A 21,386-nucleotide genomic window follows, 5' to 3' on the forward strand; every position below is an offset into this window, starting at 1 on the left:
AGTACCCATTTTCATCCCCACTTTCTTCCATCTTTCCTCACACTAGACTTTTAAGGATCTTCCACCAGCCGGCGCCGCGGCTCACTAGGCTAATCCTCTGCCTTGCGGTGCCGGCACACCGGGTTCTAGTCCCGGTCGGGGCGCCGGATTCTGTCCCGGTTGCCCCTCTTCCAGGCCAGCTCTCTGCTATGGCCTGGGAGTGCAGTGGAGGATGGCCCAAGTCCTTCGGCCGGCCCTGCACCTGCATGGGAGACCAGGAGAAGCACCTGGCTCCTGCCATCGGATCAGCACGGTGCGCCGGCCACAGTGCGCTGGCCATGGCGGCCATTGGAGGGTGAACCAATGGAAAAGGAAGACCTTTCTCTCTGTCTCTCTCTCTCACTGTCCACTCTGCCTGTCAAAAAAAAAAAAAAAAAAAAAAAAAAAAGATCTTCCACTTTTGATTCAAGGTCTCAATCAGAGCTTTAAGTCATTCCATCATCTACCCTAGTGGTCCCTTCAGATCAGGCCAATAATAACACTAACAACACAACAATGAAGTGGATTCAACAGTGATGTGAAAGTTAACATCTAAAGTCAAAATAGCAATATAAAGTCAAAATATTTCTTGAAGGTCCCTTAAACTACTTGTACAGTGCAGAATACATGCATCAACAACTTTATCCATTAATATCTGTGCACAAAGTTCTGAGTAGCAGTATGTTCATGTCTCAGGCCTTTGAACACATGGACACACAGTGAACGGAATGGAGAACATTAATCAAACTCTTCTCATTCTCTTATTCTTCGTTTCTCTGTTTTTTGTTTGAGTATACATGAAGTCAGGAAGATAAATGCATGCACAGTGAGAAATGACTGTGATAATAACTTTATAATATATATCACTAGCTGAGCATTTATAGCATGCTAGGTCCTGCACCAAACACTTTATAAATACTCTATGCTTTAATCTTCACAAAGACTCTGTCCCCATTCTTTCTTACAGGAACAGGCTTGAAATGGTCAAATCATTTGTACCAAATCTTGTAGCTAATTATTAAGAGGCAGGGCCAGGAATTGAGTGTGTATCCACCAAAGAGGCCTCATTTTCAACAATGCAGCCAAAATCCATAACCTCACTCCTCATGGCTTGCGACTATGGACAGAAATTTTACGTACTTTTCTCATCCATTGAATCTGGGCCTTCACTCACATCCTCTCCATGAGAATGCGAGCCACCCCAGATCTTGGCGCTATCCTATAGTCCCTTTTCTCCAAACAGTTCCGTGTCTTCTCCAATCAGTGTGCGTGCAGTAAGTGTTTACAGATGGCGAGTGTTTAGTACCAAAAGTTCAGAAGACACCCAAACCAACCATAATTCCCACGACTAGAGAAACGTTTTTAAATGTTTATTATTTAGGGTCTACTGGGGGTAAAACTCCCCCTTCCCTCTCTAGACTCCATGAGAAAGCACTTTACTAAGCCACCACATAATTTACATTTTCTCATTTTCTCCTGTAAAAATTATAAATCTCTGTATAATTTCCCACAACATTTAACAGGAGAATATTTAAACTAAGAAATGTCTTGTGGATATAAATGTCAGCCTCATATGACTAAGTTTGGCATATTATATAGCTAAATAATATCCTAGACTTCCTGTGTGTATCTGTATAACAGTACTGTAAATATAAATGAAAAAATAAGTAATAATTTATGAAAACTGATTTGCATTTCCAAATATAAAATGTGTAAAATCCAACTAATTAGCCAGAGTGAGGGCTGAGGTGTTTCTATAGCAACTATAAAAATGCTAAATTATTTTTTCTCCAAAGTGTTTTATATCTGCCTCATTAATGTTTGTTTTTCTCATTTGTTTTGTGGATATTTCCAAAGTGAAAGGTTTCAAAGATTGCAAAGATTCTCTGCTTTATCACAAAGTTCAAGAACAGTTTCTCACTAAGAACTGTCTCATGTGCCGCCTGCAATGTGTATTAAAACTATATTTGGGAGAGTTTCTTTCATGCTACTGCCTTCATCCTTTGTTCTTAGCCTCCTCTTAAATTCTTCTTTTCTCTTCATGCCCCTGATTGTTCTCGGTGCATCTCTGTTAAGGAGATGTTAACCGAAGGTCAGTTTTTTATCTTGCATCCTTTGCTGCCACCCTGATAATTCCTGAGAAAGTCTGATCCAAGCAGGCAGACTCCAGCTGAAGATAATAAAAAGCTCCTATGAACACCAAGGGAGTCTGAGCAGTCACCTCAGCCCCTGGGTCTCAGTTTCCCCACCTAAAAATGAGGTGCACGGACAATGGCCCATTACTCACATTCTCTACAGACCCCCCCCCCCCACCCGCCCCAACAAAACCAGCCCAGCTTAAACTTGTGGCCCTCCAGCTCTCATGAAGCAGCAGTTCTGAACGATGGGTCAAGTTTTAAATTGATGGGCTTCAAAGGACCATGAGTTCCTTGAATTCACAGCAAACATGTTTTTATTTCAGTGGCAAGGTGCATAAGCATGTCTGCACTGGGCTCTAACTTCCTTGAGAATGGGAGAGGCTCTTACTTATTTGTGTCCTCAGAGCCTAACGCAGTGCTTGCCAGGAACAAAGGTCTGCCTTGACCTCGTAGGCTTCCACGGTGCCCCCCATACCTACCTTGCTCAATCCTCTCCAAGACTTCACTGTCCACTGAGGGGGGCAGGTTCCTATGTCCTCACCCCTCCTCCTGCAGGTCAATGCCCAGCTCAAGGCCCATTTTCTTCGCACTCTGCTGCTAATTTACTTCACCTGCTTTGCTCCTGCTGTAAAATCTTATCATGGGGTGGGCGTTTGGCACAGCAGTTAGAACCCCACATGGAATGCCTGCGTTCCATAGGGAAGGGCAGCACTTAGAATTCTGGCTTCCTGTTCTGTGCACCCTGGGAAGAAATAGATGATGGCTTAAAGGCTTGGATCCCTGCCACTTATATGGGAGACCGAGACTGAGTTCCCGGCTCTTGGCTTTCACCTGGCCCAGCCCTGGCTACTGCAGGTCTTTGGGGAATGACCCAGCAGATGGAAGATCCCTCTCTCTCTCTCTCTCTCTCTGACTTTCAAATAGATAGATAAACATAAATAAATAAAATTTATTTTTATAAAAACTCCTACACTATAATCAACCCAACATAATCCAGCTACAATAAGTTTACCCATTCTGTCAGTTTATCCTTCACAACTGAGACAAGAGTCAGGGCCAAGGACTCTTCCCTCCCTCCAAAGCGCCTAGGACAGTGGAAGTCAGACACACAGAAACAAAACAGATGTTCAACAAATATATCTGACCAAGGCAAATTACAGAAGTAATTAATAACAATTATTTATCTATAAGCATTTAATTTATGCAACAGAAAGGAGATAATATATATATAATGCAATAATAACATAATATACATGAATATACTTATTATGGCAACTTACTGATCTTATTTCAGTGAATGAATGCTTTCTGACTTTTGACCTCTTTCAGAGAAAGCTGGCACCTATGTGTACATCTGAATGTCGCAGTCACTCTTTGCAATGCTGGAGTCATTAATTCATGCCATGTTCATTACTCATGCTCAGCGGCAACTCTGAATTTATTTGCAATTTTTTTCAATTTCTTTATCTCAGTAAATTGAAACTGAAGACTTTAGTGCATGATTATTCTCTAAAGCAATCTCTTGATGTTTGATTAGATGTTGGTGGAGTTAAATAAGAGTTAACAAAGCAACCTACCTTGGAGGAGATTCTAGTAATCTCCCATCAAATAAAAGGCAACCACTTGACAGGGGAAAAAAAAAAAAAGCAGCACTAAGAATTATAATGCTGAAGCTTATAATTGCTATTATTTCCTAATAACATGGATTCCAAACAGAACTATCTCTGACGGTCTAACGCTAATTCTCTAACTCTGCCAAATTCCCAACAGAACAACAGGGTATGAGCAGCCAGGGGTATGTGTGTTGTTGCATGCCGTTCATGAATGCAGACTATTCCATGTGTGAGCACACAGGCATATGTGTATACAAAGACAAGTAGGCTTTGCCCAAAAATACCCAGCTCCACTTAACTCTAAGCCAAGTTTACGCAAACCCTAAATCCTAGTCTTTTTGTTGAGTGTTATTTATACCTTCAGCAAAGCACACGGCATCACGTCTGAGTGACGGTGAACAATGAGGATCTCCTTAAAGGACTGTACTCTTGACAAAGAGCATACACAACCAGCCCAGCTGGAAGGGACTCACTTATAATGCCCCTTTAGCAGTGGCTGTAATAATTTAATACCATTAGTCTCAGTCTCAACTGTAAATGGCCTTAATGGACCCTGTGGTGTTCCTTCAGATTATGTACTGATATTGGGGCACAGCTTTTATGCTCGCATTACCGCTGCTAATTGTAAAGCGCTTGTGTCGGATACACTCAAGTGTGGCAATAAGCGTCTTCAGTTAACTTCTTAAGGGCACAGCTTTAAAAGCAGCATTTGTCAGCACGATAAAAAAGGCAAGAGTGTTTCATCTGAACGTCGAGGGGGATCCAGCAAATCTGATTGCCTCGTTCTTACTTCTTTGCAACAAGCACTGTTGCTTCAAAACTTGTTAGCAGCCATCTCCTCAAAGGATTTATTTTGATAGTTCATGAACGTGTTGTCACACAGCATAATTAAAGCTTACAGAACTATTATCAAAACACAGAGGAAATGTGCTCGGGGAGGCTGATGGCTACCCGGCCGCCTGTGTCTGCCGCTTCCCACAGGATGTGCACTGACTGACCAGCTGGCTCCCAAGTTCTGACACTAGGCATATGGAGGAAAGTCAGGCCTCGGGGTAAAGTGCGCGGGCAGGCTTCAGTGAGCAATCAATTACAAGGAACAGCCAAACCCCTCTTGGTGACTGTATATATTCCCACCATCACACACTGCCAGCTTGCCTCTATTTTGAATGCCATAAAACTTGTAGGGAGCCAGCTCATGTGAAACTCCTAAAGATATATGGTAGGGATTAACCATAAAAACACTAATTAAGAATGGGCTGAGGAATGAGAAGACAGGTAAAAAGGCTTTCTGCCTGACTGTTTGTATATAAGAAAGAAGGAAGAGAACTAAAAATGGAATCCTCTCTGTTTGTTTGCTAGACTGGCCACTGGGATGAGGCATAGGACTGCTTGGGCAGTGCAACATCATGTGTTCCTCTAAAGAACTCTCATCTCAATGGTATTTGAAGAGACACAAATGGACAGAGAGGAAAAGAAGAAAAAAAAGGCAAGAAGAACTTTTGTACTTAAAGTTTCTTTTTTTAGCATTTGACTTTTAAAAACTATGTTTAAAAACTATTTTTTAAAGTCACCAAGTAAAAATGCAAATAGGAATTATGAAATTAAACAATTTCCAAACAGCCTTGACTTTGGACCTTGGCTTCCCAGTTCTCCCCCCAATATAGCTTGCTTCCTCTGCTTTGGGAACTGGGAAAGCTTGGGATTCTGGTAATCTCCCACAGTGAAACACAGTAATAAAACTGGTGGTTCACTTGCAGAAAGGGGAACTTGAAAGCAAATATTAATTTATTTTCTATAACAAGGGTGAGAATTCTCTCACTAAAAAGAAAGCTAAGTTTGTGCAACTTGTTCATGCAAATCACTTTAGACGAAAGGAGGAGTCAATAGATCATTAGGTGCTCTCCTCTTTTAAGATTGATGTATTTATTTTGAAAGTCAGAGTTAAAGAGACAGAGAGACATAAAGAGAGGGATCTTCATCTGCTGTTCACTTCCTGGATGTCCAAAACAGCCTGTGCTGGGGCGGGTCAAAAACAGGAGCCAGGAGCTTCATCTGGGTCTCCCACATGGGTGGCAGAGACCCATATACTTGGGCCATTTTCTGGTGCTTTTCTCAGGCACATTAACAGGGAGCTGGATCAGAAGTGGAGCAGCCAGAACACAAACCATCACCCATATTGGATTCTGACATCATAGGCAGTAGCTTTACCTGCTACACCACAACCCCAACCCCCACAGTGCTCTCATTTGATTGCACACTATGATGGTTATCTGATAGACACAGTACTACAGACCTTATGAACAGAAATTGTGCCCAGTGTACAGATAAGAATATCAAGTTTGGACTAAATCAAGCAAGGATTTTTCACTATTAAGAAAAATGCTGAACTTCAAACCCAGTTCTGTCCAGTGTCCATGTTGTGCTTTTTCATTGGTGTCTCCATTGTCTTTGCACCCCAGTGATACCCTTGAGTCTGCTGCACTGTATCCTAAAAGGATACTCCCAAGGAGTTAAGACTTTGCAATAAAGCAGCCCTTCTTTCATCAAATTACACTGGCAAAGTTAGAAATTTATATATTTTCTAACAGGCAGGTAGTGACAGGAAGAAAGACACTTGATTAATTTTTACATTTCTTTTTATTCATAAAAATAAACTTGTAACAGCTAGCTTCCATACCACACACTCTGTCTGAATTTATAAGGAAACTCAGATGCATCCTGAAAGAAGTCACAAATGTATTGCTTTACCATGAAATAGCATGAAGTATGACAGAGGAAGCCCACTGATGGGAAATGAATCCATGTAAAAACAATCAGGCCTTGCTATTGAAATAAAATCATCCTACGTCTAATGTGGAGTAGGAGGAAACGGTGGGAAACGGAGGTGGGCATATGAGAAACATTCATATTTCCTCAACAATTCACAGGCTTATGAGATTGTCTCTTTAGAATCAAAATTCTTTCTTTAGATTGCTACTGTCACTACTCAAGCAAGATAATGTAAATTGTTTGTGAAAACAGTAGTTGAAAGCCCAACACCTTACTCCCTAAGGATGGAAAAGCTAAAATCTCCATGACTTGGGTGGGTCATCCCTGGTGTTCAGCTCCGGAGACCTTATACACTCCACAAACCGATTTCTAGAGCTCCAAAACCTCCACAGATCCAAGCCAATAAGGCATGAGGTCACTTTTCATAGATTTCTGATTGCCTGCTGGAAGATTTCGTGAAAACAAAAACCTTACCTTCACTCACTACCTACTCAACATCTGACAAGCCAGGGCTACAACATGATGAGGCTGAAGTCTAAACAACATGCCTATCAGAAATGAAATCTTGAAAAATTATACAACTTTTCCGATTTTATGGCCCTTGCTGGTTGCTTTTTGGAAATTCCTTAACAGTTCTATCATAAACAAAACCAGACACACTTCCCCGCAAAAAATCAGTACTTGAACCTGAAAACCTAATGCTACAAAGAAAAACCACACTCCCAATGTGTGACTCACTTCAAACACAGCCCCCATAGGTGCAGACCTGTCATGATCAAGGATTTTCAAAGTAATACACCCAGGCAGGGGGTAAACTAGATTTGAAGCAATGAAATAAGACCAAAGCTTCTAAATGGGGTAATACTGACTTGGATGTGTAAGTAGAGATGTGCTGCTGTAGAAATAAATGCATCAGTTAAGGTATTTGGAGCAGTGGCTAAGACACTGCTTGGGGACATGCACATACCACATCTGGAGTGCCTGTTTCAAGTACCAAAGCACTAACTCTGTGGTAAGCATCTGAAGAGTGAACCAGCAGATGGAAGACAGATACTCTCTCCCTCTGCCTTTCAAATAAAATGAAAAATAAAAATAAATAAGACTTTCAAAACAAAATGCATCTTGAAACTTCAAACCCCTACCTAGCAGAATCACCTGTAAATGAGTGACTACTACTCAGAAGCATTCTCAGGGGTCAACCAGAATGGCCAGCTCTCAACCACTTAAAACTCAGCTGAAACCTGGTGCTCACACAAAGTAGATTGCCACTCAAGGCCTTGTTGTGGACAGTGGCAAGTGTGTACGGCAATGAAGACATTTCAGCTCCAAAGTTATAGGAAGCACTGTTTACAAAGGTATAGAATAATCCGCAAAGTCCTTTGGTCACCAAAGCCCTGCATTTCCCTGGTCAGCTGGGCAACCTCAGCCCACACAGAAGGCATCTATCTGACTTCCCTTTCCAAAACAGAGGTCAAAGGGGACTGAAAGTGAATCACCTCCTTGGTATGATGGTTTATAATGGTCTTTCTTTAACACCAGGTGCTAAGTTATATTGCCTATGCGCTTCTTATATTTTTACACTCTCTGATGCATGCTAGTGAATTCTACCACAAGGAAAGCAACTAAGTGACTTCCAGAGAGGAAAAGGGACTGCTGAGGTGTCCAAGTGTGCATGTAAGATGGTTTATAATGGTCTTTCTTTAACACCAGGTGCTAAGTTATATTGCCTATGCTCTTCTTATATTTTTACACTCTCTGATGGATGCTAGTGAATTCTACTACAAGGAAAGCAACTAAGTGACTTCCAGAGAGGAAAAGGGACTGCTGAGGTGTCCAAGTGTGCATGTAAGATGCCCAAAAAAATAACTGTCCCACCAAAGAATTCCTGCAACTATTTCCTGAGTACATGAGTTATGATTTTTGTTTTTCCTACACAGTGTATATACATGATGTGACACGCTTTATTTATTGGAGCTGATTTATCCACACTGCTTTATTGTTGACCAGCTTTTATTTCTTCTTTAACCTTATTAACCCTTGCTGGTATTTGACAGCTTAACACCCTCCATCACTCTGCAACATTCACTCTGAGAACCGACGTGGAACTAATAGCAGCCTTTTTATTTCCAATCTCTGAGGTCACAAGCAGCTGCCCTAGCCTGAACCCTGGAAGGTTTTTCTATAGGTAGTTCTCTTTCAATGGGTCGCCTCCTTAATGTATCTCTACAGGTCTGTCTGGATGTTTGAAATGAGATGTGATTCCTGCTAACTTTTGTCATGGCCAACATATACCTTGGAATAGGAGGAATAAGTTTTACGTTTGGGAAAAAAATGCAATTCAAGTGAAACAACTTGGTGATTTTCTTCTTGGGCATTTAATCACCTTTCAAGTTACATCCAAGGTGCATCCATTTGGCGACATGTTGGATTGTCTCAACAAAACACAAGAGTGAAACAACTCACAAACTTCTATTACCTGATGTAAAGTGTAAATGCAATAGAGGACAGAGGATGAGGCTTCCTAGCTCCGTTTTTCAGCCTGGATTGATTAACTCTAATAAATTCAGGGAGGTGATTTCAGATGATACCCGTCAAGCTGGATCTTACAGCCTGGTTGTTTATTATTTCACACTGCCCTGGGCTCAGTCTTTGACATTCACCACCCTAAAAGGTCATAAAGTCAAATTCTACAGCCAGATTTAGTGAGTATTTTAGTGAGCAGGCTCCTGTGTTAATGAAAACTAGTGTTCTTAGAAAATAGACATAGGGAGGAAAAATTACAGGTTGAATACAACTACCTCCAAATCAGGAAATTCATGCTTTTCAATAACCAAGTCAGTGTAAGAACATTTGAGACCACAGGCAAAGGAAGAGACCATTAAGAGGGAAGCTAGTCAGCACTAACAAACCAAGAAAACATAAAGGTTAACAACTATGGGGGCAAAAATAACATTTCCCACCAGCAAAGATGAGAAAACCTGAGCTAACAGTCAATGGAATCCTAGGCTGGCTGCCACTGCTCTTACCACACCAAACATGTCACAGGCCTTTGTTCACTATGATAGAAGAGACCCTGAAGCTGGACTCACAAGTCTCTACTCCACTGCACAAGCCAGAACTACAAGCCTTGAAGGTCATTCATGCACTCAAATCAAACTTTTCTCTCTCAAAGCTATATACAGCCTTAACTATAAACAAATTAGATCAGATCAGCAAATAGTTTTTAGAAACTCTACCTGGGAAAAACATGTGGCAATAGACAAGTATAGGGTCAATACCACTTTATTTTCTATCCACAAAATCTTCCTCTTAATGCCCTCACCCTCTTTTGGGTTTTTTTTGTTTGTTTGTTTGGTTGGTTGGTTGGTTTTTTTGACAGGCAGAGTGGACAGTGAGAGAGAGAGAGACAGAGAGAAAGGTCTTCCTTTGCCGTTGGTTCACCCTCCAATGGCCGCCGCGGCCAGTGCACTGCGGCCGGCGCACCGCGCTGATCCGATGGCAGGAGCCAGGAGCCAGGTGCTTTTCCTGGTCTCCCATGGGGTGCAGGGCCCAAGCACCTGGGCCATCCTCCACTGCACTCCCTGGCCACAGCAGAGAGCTGGCCTGGAAGAGGGGCAACCGGGACAGAATCCGGCGCCCCGACCAGGACTAGAACCCGGTGTGCTGGCGCCGCAAGGCGGAGGATTAGCCTATTGAGCCACGGCGCCGGCTTTGTTTTTCTAAAGTAAGAGGGAAAACAAGCATTTGTCCATGCACATATTCCCCCTGTGGAGGAATATCATAGACCAAAACAAGAAGAAAAGGAAGACAGAATCTATTTCACCTGGTTAGGCTCTGCCTAATTTCTATTAGCCCCACCCAGTTGTCTTTCCTGGCCTCAGGGATATATCTGCACCATTTGCACATATTCTCCAAGCTGCCCTGCATTCATGTGTCCCTCTATTAAGAAACAGGGAAGAGTATTTTTAGCATTTCAGTAGGGGCAATGCCTCAGTCTATGTAGCCTGATTTTGCTCATGACTAAGAAATCTCTACTTGAATGCTGCTCTAATTCCTCATTATTGGTAGACACATGGACATGGTGCTAGTTTGCACTGATGACCTCAACAGTTTTCAGAAAGGGACTAAATTCCCCCTCCCATTTATCTATGGTCTATCCTAGACCAGGCCTAGATGCTGTCCTGTCCTAGCTAACTCTGGTCCTCCAAGTCACCACTGAAATACCTTTCTCAGGAAACCTTCCAAGTCCACTGCTCATTCCCAGAGTAAGTTAGACTGCCCTAATATCCTCTCTTCCAGCACCTCGTTTAATACTCAACACTCAATCATTATTTACCATCATTCTTTCCCACACTAGTATATCTGTGTTTTCTCAGACCTCACGATGCAAAAGAATCTAAGAGGAGCCTATTAAAAATGCAAATTCCCAGTCATCTGTCCCCAGAAATTCTGCTTCTGGTCGAGGATGGTTATTTTCATTTGACCATGGTGACGCATATACAAACGACCTTCAATTGTACTGCCCCAAATTATTAGCTCTTTATCACAGTCACAAACCCCAACACAGATTATGCCTAGCATATGGCTGGCATATGATAAATGCTTACTGGATTGAAACAAAAACATGCTAATTCTGTTCCTCCTCCTCTAGTCCTAATTCTTGAGCTCTCACAAAAGACGTGCTCACAGGGTAGACCACAATTGAGTCATGCATAGATCTTTGAAGCTCCTGGTTGTATAAAGTACATGCAAAATTGTCATAACCAGGGTTCCCTCAGCTCAAATAGATATTTCATTTACTCTCTCTTAGAAGAATGAACTTTAGCCCACTCCCTTTCCAAATAAAGCTTGCAAGTGGGAAAAAAAATGACATGGACTTGGCAAATACAAGTTTCTATTATTAAAAGCAGGTTGAAGTTGGGGATTTGTGCAACTGTATTCTACTTTCTGCTGTGTCTCTATTTTAAGTGTGTAGATAGTGCTTGAAAAATCCCAGAAGGCTCTAGATGAGGGAGCATCATCCTCATTAACACTAATGGGAGCTGGGCTCCTGCACTGAAGGAGGAACACATCTTCTGGGTCAAACCTAGTGGATGACACATTAGGAAAACGAGGACTTGGGATGAGGTTGAAAGAAAGAGACTAATTCTTAATTGTATTTAATTCAGGAACTTGGTGACAAGGCAAAGAGAGAACATAGTTAACAAAGATTGCTAGGTTAAGGAAATCTAAGCTTCTGAAAGATGCCATCAACACGACAAGCAGTTGGAGTGGTACCACACTGGGGAATGAGTGTAGAAGGGACTGAAACATTTAACCATTCAGCAAATATTTATTTAGCACATGTAGGGCTGGGATGTAATGGTGAACAAGAAGTATAAGGCACTTGTTCACATGGAACTGTCATTCCACAGTTGGGGGTGAAGGTGTCACCCAATTAAGAAGGAAACAAGTAAGAGTAAGATATTCCACGTGAAAGCAGGGACCCTATAGGTTTTGTTCACTGCTATATTGCCTGCAATAACTACCATGTCTGGTACAGAGTATAGACTCAACAGGCATCTTTTAAAAGAGATCACGGGAGAGCTGTATGACTAGATGGCTGGATGAAATGACAGAAAGAAAAGGAGGAAAAGTGAAGAGCAAAGTCTTATCTGAGAAAGTGGCATTTGAGTTAAAAGACAAGAATGACTAGTCATGAATGTTCTGCAGGAAACGTTTCAGCAAGAGGGAACAGTTACATTTCCAAGGTACAAACAGGTTGGCATTCAGAAGACGGCCAGTGAGGCTGGAAGGGGAGTCAGGTAATGAGGACAGTGACAAAGCTGGAGATTGGAACTTAGTCAAGAGGCATAGAGAGGAACTGAGGATGGAAAATAGTAAGCAACTATGATAGTCATTTTATCCATTCAGAACATCTGATACATAAAAGACTCAATGCCAAGTGCTACGAAGAACACAAAGGATCCTTTATTTGAAGAGACTTACCCAGAATTTTATAAGAATGAAATGTTAGGTGCTTGCTTTGCAAACAAAATGGAATAACCAGTCACTTGTGTCCCACAACCCTAAAATGTGTCTGACATTATTTTTTAATAGTTATTACATTTATTGTATCAAGACTTAAACAAATGATAAGAAAAATTCCAAGAACCCAAGGGAGAAATAGTCAGTAGGAATGAAAAACAGAAGTCACCAGAAGAGATGTATATAATAAATGCGTATGTGGTAAATGCCCAACCACAATCAGAATAGGAGATGCGTACACTTAAGTAAAGACCAATTTCATCTGTTAAGTAAGGTAAAAATAAATTTAATGACAGATACATGGTGTTGGCAAAAATATAAAGTAACTGGTACTCACAAATAAACAAGAGAATTGAGCACTAGGTATTCTAGTAGTTGGAAGGCAATTTGACATTATGCATTGAATGTCATGATAATGTTTATAATGTATAAGGATGTAATGCCTCTTCTGAAATTTATCACAAGGCTTTCAAAGTATTTTCTGCAAAGCCCTAGGATTCTGCAGTTGCTTCAAGACCTGGTCAGGAAGGGCTAGAGAGCAATTAGGAAGGAGAAGACAGGGCTTTAGGTACTCACCCCACAACCTCACAACCTCCAGGAGAGTTCTGTTTATAAATGCAGGTTTGGCTTAAAGTTTACATGATAAAGGAGTGCTGATACTTAAGAATTTTTTTAAAATTGCCTATGTTAAACAAATAATCCACAGGCAAGCACTGTGATGCAATGGACTAAGGCACTGCTTGGGACACCCGCATCCCAAATTGGAGTGCTGGTTCAAGTTCTGGCTATTCCACTTCTGATCTAGCTCCCTGCTAATATGTTTGGGAAGCAATGGATGATGGCCCAAGTACTTGATATCCTGCCACTCACATGGAAGACCTAGATGGAGTTCCTGGCTCCTGACTGCAGTTTGGCCCAGCCATGGCTGTTATGGCCATTTGAGGAGTCAATCAGCAGACAGAAGATATCTGTGTGTGTGTGTGTGTGTGTGTGTGTTTGTGTGTCTCCTTCTCTTTCTGTCACTCTGCATTTTGAATAAATAAATAAATATTAAAGAATTAACTATCAAAGATATAAAACTAATTACAAATATATGTTCGTCAACATTATTTATAAATAATAGTGAAAACATAATAATCTTCAGTTAGTTTTCAACATTAGGAAAATATTATCCATTAAATATGGACTATGTAAAGACACATACATATATATATACAGTCATCCTGAGTATTTGTCCCAGTCCCTCTCCCTTCCAACTATCAGACACCAAACCTGTGGATGCTCAAGATTCTAGAGTGCGGGAAGGGAGGGAGGGGGAGGAATATCATTATGTTCTTAGAATTGTATCTACACACCACATTGAATCTGCTAAAGCTAAAATATTTTAAAATTAAAATATAATAGTAATTGTTTAAAAAGTTAAGGAAATAAAGGAAAAGCATTTCATAAAAAATGACATAGTATTTGCTTAGAACCTATGTATGTCTTCCCATGTACTTCAAATCTGCTACTTATAATGCCTAACACAATGTAATGGTATATAAATAGTTTCTATAATGTATCATTTAGGGAATGATGACAAGAAAGCAGTCTGTATATGTTCAGGGCAGACACATTTTTGGGGGATATTTTCAATTCACAGTTGGCTGAATCCACAGATGTGAAACCCATGGATGTAGAAGACAAGCCATATATTGGAATTTGAGATAAAGAACACAAAAACTGTAGTTCTACCACTATAACTTTTTTTAATGAAAACATGTACATGAATTAAAATGCAACATGATAAATATAGTTGGATAGTAGTAATTTAGACCCTGTCTAAATTAGATCGGAGTTGGCGAACTCAAAAGGCTTCCATAGCCTTGGCAACTCATGATAAGAGCCTAGAGTGATTACTGTCGCCATAAATAAGAGTGTCAATTTGTTAAGTCAACAACAGGAATCACTGTGCACTTACTTCTCATGTAGGATCTCTGTCCTTAATGTGTTGTACAATGTGAATTAATGCTATAACTAATACTCAAACAGTACTTTACACTTTGTGTTTCTGTGTGGGTGCAAACTGTTGAAATCTTTACTTAATATATACTAAATTGATCTTCTGTATATAAAGAGAATTGAAAATGAATCTTGATGTGAATGGAATGGGAGAGGGAGCAGGAAATGGGAGGGTTGCAGGTGGGAGGGAAGTTATGGGGCGGAAAGCAATGTAATCCATAAGCTGTACTTTGGAAATTTATATTTGTTAAATAAAAGTTTTAAAAAAGGAAATTTCCTTTCCTTTTTCTGTCAATTCAATTTTTCTGTAATGTTTTTATAATTTACTTTTTTGACAAGTTACTTTAACAAAATAATCCTGGATAGCCAGGAGACCTTGAATTATTATTAATCTCTGCATCCCAACATCAAGCAAAGGAGCTGGCATGGAAGACACTGTACAAATATGTGATGAAAAAACAGATGCATTTTTAATAGAAATCCAATCATGAATAAAGCACTAGGAAAGAGACCAGAGAGATTCCTACTTGAGGGGCAGGAGGAAAGGCTGGTATACAAGTGTATATGGGCCCTTTAAGAATTCAGCTTGAGGGGCCAGTGCTGTGGCATAGTGGGTAAAGCTGCCGCCTGCAGTGCCGGCATCCCATATGGGCACTGGTTTGAGTCCTAGCTGCTCCACTTCCAATCCAGTACTCTACTATGGCCTGAGAAAGCAGTGGAAGATGGCCCAAGTCCTTGGGCCCCTGCACCCACATGGGAGACCCAGAAGAAGCTCCTGGCTCCTGGCTTCAGATAAGCACATCTCTGGCAGTTGCGGCCAATTGGGGAGTGAACCAGCAGATGAAAGACCTCTCTCTCACTGCCTCTCCTTCTCTCTCTGTGTAACTCTTTCAAATAAATAAATAAATCTTTAAAAAAAAGAAGAAGAATTCAGCCTGAGCAGAGAGTAAGAAGGGAAAGCCGGCCAAGCAGAGAGAGCGAGGGGAGTCGGAACCTGGCCACAGACAAGTACTGCATGTGTCTGGGGAGAAGGAAGGAGTCTGTGCTGCAGAAACCTGGGGGGCATTAAAGGACTACTCTTCAAAGGCCAGAAAGGTGGTTTGAGTCCACAGGCAAACCATTCAGACATTGCTTGGGAAGAAGAGGGCTCCAGTAACGGTTTGTGAATCATAGGGTGACCTATTCAGAATTGGACTTTGACTAGAGTTGGGACTGTGCAATGTGAAGAAAGTAGAACCCATGAGACCAGCTGGGAGGCGACAAAGAGATTGAAAAGATGGATGGACTGAACCAAGATTCGAGCTATGGAAATGGATAGAAAAGAACTCCCTGGTGGGAAGGGACTATAATTACACAGAATGTTCCAACAAGATGTTCAGAATCCACTAACACATCTCCCTGTCCTTAAGAAAGGGGGAGCAGTAACTGTGGGGAGCAGTAACTCCTTCCTCACTTCCCCAACTTAACCAGGCTTTCTTTAAGGCCCTAAACATGCAGATGTGCACCCAACAATCCACTCTAACATTTGCTGACTAGCAGTTCCAAATGCTTCCTGTGCCACATGAAGTTTACGTTTGACTTCAACTTGGGGAGTGAAGGGCAGAGCCAGGTACAAAGGAAGAAAGCTAAGCCCCTACACAGTCACAGCACAACATCTCCAATTTTAAAATAATGCCTTCGCCCTAAAGCCCAAATCAAAAGGTCGCAAACTTGCATAAAGTGCCAGTGATTTAGAGCGTTCTCCTATATACAGCTCAGCAATGCATGGAATGTAAAAATACATGGAAACCACAACACAGCGGGATCCTACAGCAGTGCTGGCAGAAATCGCCCTTTCCCACACAGGCCCTAAATGTGACCCAGCGATGAAACTTTTAAAAACTGTAAAAATAGAACAGTTGGGAAATCTTGGCCACTTTTAGTTAAAAGAAAAACAAAACTGCCAGCTTTTGCGGGTGCAGTTGAAAATCTGCCATACTCCTCCCCTCTTTGAAGGACTTTTAAAGGCAAAAAAAAAAAAAGTTATTTTCAAATGTCAAACTATATTTTCCATTGAGGTTACCTGGTGACTACAACAGCACTTCAAAACTTCATGGAAATGCATTATGAAAAAAGTATGCAGAGATTTCAAAAATTGTTTACACCAAAATAAGGTTATTATCTTTTCATTCCATTTTTCACAAACTTTTTGAGGTGACCTTGTACATTCCAGGGTGCGCTAGTATTTGTAGACTGTTTTCAGCTTACCAAGAGAAGCTCCAAAATACCCAGTCAACACAGATGAGTGTTACAAATATCTCTGTTTAACATTCTGAATAATAATAATAGTACAACTACCACTTGCTCATACATTAATTATGCACCGGACTTATTTCCTATAATTGTGAAGCCTCAGTACACAATCTTTCAAAGGTAAGTACTACCTATCCCCCACTGTACACAAAACACATAATAAATTTTCCCAGATACAAATAGTATCCAAGATTCAAACTCAAGACCCTCTAATTCCAAAGTATAGGTTCTTTCTGTTACATTCATTTCATAGAGTGCCATTTCCCTCATCCACTCAAAAGTCATGCTTAGAAATCAAGACACACCCTGAGTCCTCAGTCAGCCCTTAATCAGTTTTCTTAGACTATTACAGAAAGCCAGCACAAAACAGACCATGATTGTTATTATTGCTATTATTATTATTAACCGTGGGCAACTCTGTACTTCATAACGCAGCCCAGATTAAATTGTAGAAGAATTCTACAGAAACAAACACCAGAGTGTGCCCATCTGTCTGTCTTAAGCCACTCCCTCCTTTTAAAGCATCTCACTAATATTTATTTGGGAGTTACATTATGACATTGGCTTCCTTAAAAATTTAACATTCACGATTAGCACTCGAAATAAGTATAACCAGAGAATGCACTCCGTTCAGTGCCTACAACCAAATTATCTCAAGAGGCTATCAAAGCTGGCACCGCGGCTCACTAGGCTAATCCTCCGCCTTGCGGCGCCAGCACACCAGGTTCTAGTCCCGGTCAGGGCGCTGGATTCTGTCCTGGTTGCCCCTCTTCCAGGCCAGCTCTCTGCTGTGGCCCGGGAGTGCGGTGGAGGATGGCCCAGGTGCTTGGGCCCTGCACCCGCATGGGAGACCACAAGAAGCACCTGGCTCCTGCCTTCAGCGTGCCGGCTGCGGCGGCCATTGGAGGGTGAACCAATGGCAAAGGAAGACCTTTCTCTCTGTCTCTCTCTCTCTCACTATCCACTCTGCCTGTCAAAAAAAAAAAAAAAAAAAAAAAAAAAAAAAAAAAAAAAAGACTATCAAGAGCTCTCAAGTCATTTTGTTAACTGTGTTCTCCATTTAACCGAGGCCCCACACCAGCAAAGGGAGGGGAAGGAAAGCAAGACTCGGAATATCATACATACACACACACACACACACACACAATTGAAATATTCTATTCTCTCTCTTTTCCTCCCCTACCTTCTCCACCCTCCCACATCCGCCCCACCCCCAAACTAAATATAGAGACCCAACATCAAAACCTTAACTTGAAAATTTCCAAGTTGGTCATCAACAAATCACAGAAACACATAACATAAAACTTAAGTGAAATGCCCAAATTCACAGAAGCGGACACGTGGAAGACTGGACGTGGGTCCACCTGAACATGCCTGAGGAAACGGCACACACGCACCCGGCCTTGCAGTCACCTCTTCCTTCCACTGCACAGCACAGCACAGGAAAAGCAGATTCTGAGTATAACGCCAGAGCCCTGGCTTTTCCTACCGTTAATGGTCATGTTGGATCCTGGATACAGAAATGTTAAATGATCAACAAACACAAAGCGAACACTGAAGTCAAATGATTTTTTTTCCTTTCTCCTTTATTGAAGGGAGAGGGGAAAAAAAAAAAAAGCTTCACTTGGCTTCCTTTCCTTGACCTGCAACAAATTCCATTAAACTTCAAAAACAATGCTTTGAGATGCTGGAGGATGCAGACAGGAAACTGAAGAAAGACTTTACACAAAAGTTAAAAACGTGTTTTTCGAAGTGAGGACTATCGGTAAGGAGGGATTGTATCTTGACAGCGAGGGCTCATGGCAACTGAGAACATAATTAGATCTGAATGTCATGTAGTTGTGACTGGGATGTATAGCACATCAAAACAGATTTACAGCTCAGTCGGAGCAGCAGAAATGTGCAAATGCCACTGACCAGTAAATAATTAATGAGTGCCCCAAAGTTTACAAATGCATAAAATGCCCTACAGTTTAAATTTCATCATGTTTTCAAGTTACTTGAAATTATCTTTTTTAGAATGAATATCACTCCTCTGTCCATGATAAATTCATCCTTAAGACTGAAAGAGTCTTCTCCTATCCACCCACCGCCAAATTCCCGTTTGTTTCCTGGGACTCCTAATTTATGGATGTTTAGTGTAACAGGATAAGCTTTTCAAAAATAGTGTAATAAAAATGGACTTAGATGTCATCACCATTAATAAGTCTGTTATTATAAAATGTAGTGTTTATAGTGAAAAACGGGCTTATGTCTGTATTTCATTGGCACCCATAAAGTTTGTTTGGCATCATTTTGAAATTTGATTCAAGTGACAAAATTTCAACACAAAAAATTGTTTCAGAGTGATAAGTGGCAGTAATTTTATTGGGCTTCTTTTGGGGAACATTCAAACTATTCCTTCTCTTTCTGTTGCTTTTTTAATTTTTGGCATCGATTGCAAAAAGGGTTAATCTTAATTGCAAAATCAAGAAACAAAGATACAGGTCTATTGTGTAATAATCAGCCCACATTTCAATGAATAAGTAATATTTCTCACAAACCCAAGTTAGATAGTGGATTTATTTAACCTCTTGGGGTCAGGTAATAAATACTAAGTGAATTATTCAGTCCAATGGCTAATCAATACGATTCCATGATATATTTTTTGTGTTTCATAAAAGGTTGTACACTAAAGGCAGTGAGCAATTATGGAAATTGGGCCTGCGTGCCTCTCAATTCCTCTCCCGCCTGAAACCCCAGCAGGCCACCTTGACAGCAAATCGATTAGTGCTCCAGTGAAGCGGCTCAGTGACCCCTGACCCGCTTCCAGCGGGCCTGACAGAAGAGAGAGTATTTTATATTTATTTTATTGAATTAACTCCATCTTGCCTGTACCAATGCTTTACACATATTAGGCGGCAAGCTACAAGCTACTTCATTGTTGTTGTTTTCCAATGCTCTTGCTAAGCAAGCCCCGCCCCTTGCCCTGCAGATTTCTTTGTCCTGGTTTTCCTTTCACTTTTGGCCTCAATATAGGATTTCAGTCCACCCTGAGACTCACGGTAGAGCTGCAGGTAATAAAAACCAAGAGCAGAGCACATAATCCTTCCACCCTATGGTGCCTGTCTACCTGGTCCATTCAGGACTGGGCCTCAGCCCCATTTTTTTGGTCTCATAAAAAAGAAAGACCACTCATTAAACCCTCCCTCAACATGGAGTTCTTTGGAAAACAGATGCAAGAGAACATCAAGGACAGAGGATATTTCTTACTAGAAAACCAAAAGTAAACCAGAAGCCATAGGTGTTGTCCATTTATTGTGGCCTAATTTCATTACTGGTTCATTGAAAACATTAGAGACACAGAGAGCGAACCAAGTCAGCTGAGTTTGTACCATTGTTTGATCAGAGAAGCAGTAATTCCAAAGGCTCATCGACTATCAACAACTGCAAGCTGACAAGAGAGGGAAAATTCCCAAATCACCAAAAATTTCTCTCCTATGTAGCAATGGCAAAAAAGCAAGCAAACAAACAAACAAACAAAAATAATAAAAAAAAAAAAAAAAAAAAACACCAAAGTAAACTATAGGAAAAAACTGAGAATTCCAAGTCAGAAAGTCCAACTGGTAGCTCTAGGTTTTAAACAATACCACAGCTTAAGTTATCAACAGAAATTTGCTGTTACAAATCACAGAATCAAAGGCTTTGGGACCATATTTGAAGAAGGTAAGTCTAGAACACTCAGCACACAGACACTGAAGTTAAACTACTACATGAATTCAAACTGCAGTTTTTCTACTAACTGCAGAATTTGTAAAAATCAGTCTCTCCAACCTTTCTCTCTCTTTATCCATAAATAAGGATGGCAAGAGTTGTCCTGTACGTAATATTTTGTCTGTCATTACTATTTAATAAGGACCCCAAATATTTTATATGAGTAGGTAAAAAGTAATTTTTCAGCCTCATTGTATGAGTGAGGAGTCTGAAGAAGGTGGAGAATCAGAATTTATCTTCCAAATTAATTCCCTTCTCAGTTTTGTGTATATTCAAAAACACTGTGATAACCACCCACTCTCAAAAATCTCTTTCTTGCAATTAGAGAACATTGAGCTTTAACACTAACAATTCAGTGTTTGAATTGATTTCTCCAAAGATCTAAAATGGAAGTCCCTCCTTGCCCTACCCCCGGTAATGGAGAACATGAAACTATTTCATTCGATTCTTATCACCTTGCCCTGGTCAGGAGGGACTACAGTCGTGGAGAGTATTGGTCTCCTGGGTACACAGCAAGAGGCTGGAGGTTATGATGCAGGAAAAGAGACAGCAGAAAGGGAGTAAGAGATCAGAAAAGCAAGATTTCAGAATCACACTTAAATCTCATCAGGAATGGGTTGGCACTCTCAGACACTTCATTTCTAATAGGAATATTAGCTCATCTCTTAAATATTTCAAGTTTCTTAGCAATGAGGACCACGGTCACCTTCCCATCTGACATACTAGCCACTCTCAGATCTTCCTGGAAAACAAAAAAGAATCCAAGGGTACCTTT

General features: G+C 40.9%; 1 protein-coding gene across 19 annotated transcripts in view; it reads right to left on the reverse strand.

Annotated features, from left to right (window-relative positions):
• The window catches only part of EBF1 (EBF transcription factor 1), a 411,315-nt gene that overhangs the window by 325,812 nt on the left and 64,117 nt on the right, over positions 1-21,386 (reverse strand). For 2 of the 19 annotated variants that reach the window (XM_089334998.1, XM_089334996.1), the window contains exon 1: positions 18,256-18,420. The exons of 16 other annotated variants lie outside the window; for them this stretch is intronic. The gene's annotated coding sequence lies outside the window, so the exon portion shown is untranslated. Of the gene's footprint in view, positions 1-18,255; positions 18,421-21,386 lie in introns of those variants that run through there. One more of the 19 variants, XM_089335007.1, reaches the window with a different exon arrangement.

The sequence above is a fragment of the Oryctolagus cuniculus genome, chromosome 6 (genome assembly GCF_051225735.1).
Source record: "Oryctolagus cuniculus isolate XC-2025 breed Fujian yellow rabbit chromosome 6, ASM5122573v1, whole genome shotgun sequence".
Classification (NCBI taxonomy): Eukaryota; Metazoa; Chordata; class Mammalia; order Lagomorpha; family Leporidae; genus Oryctolagus; species Oryctolagus cuniculus.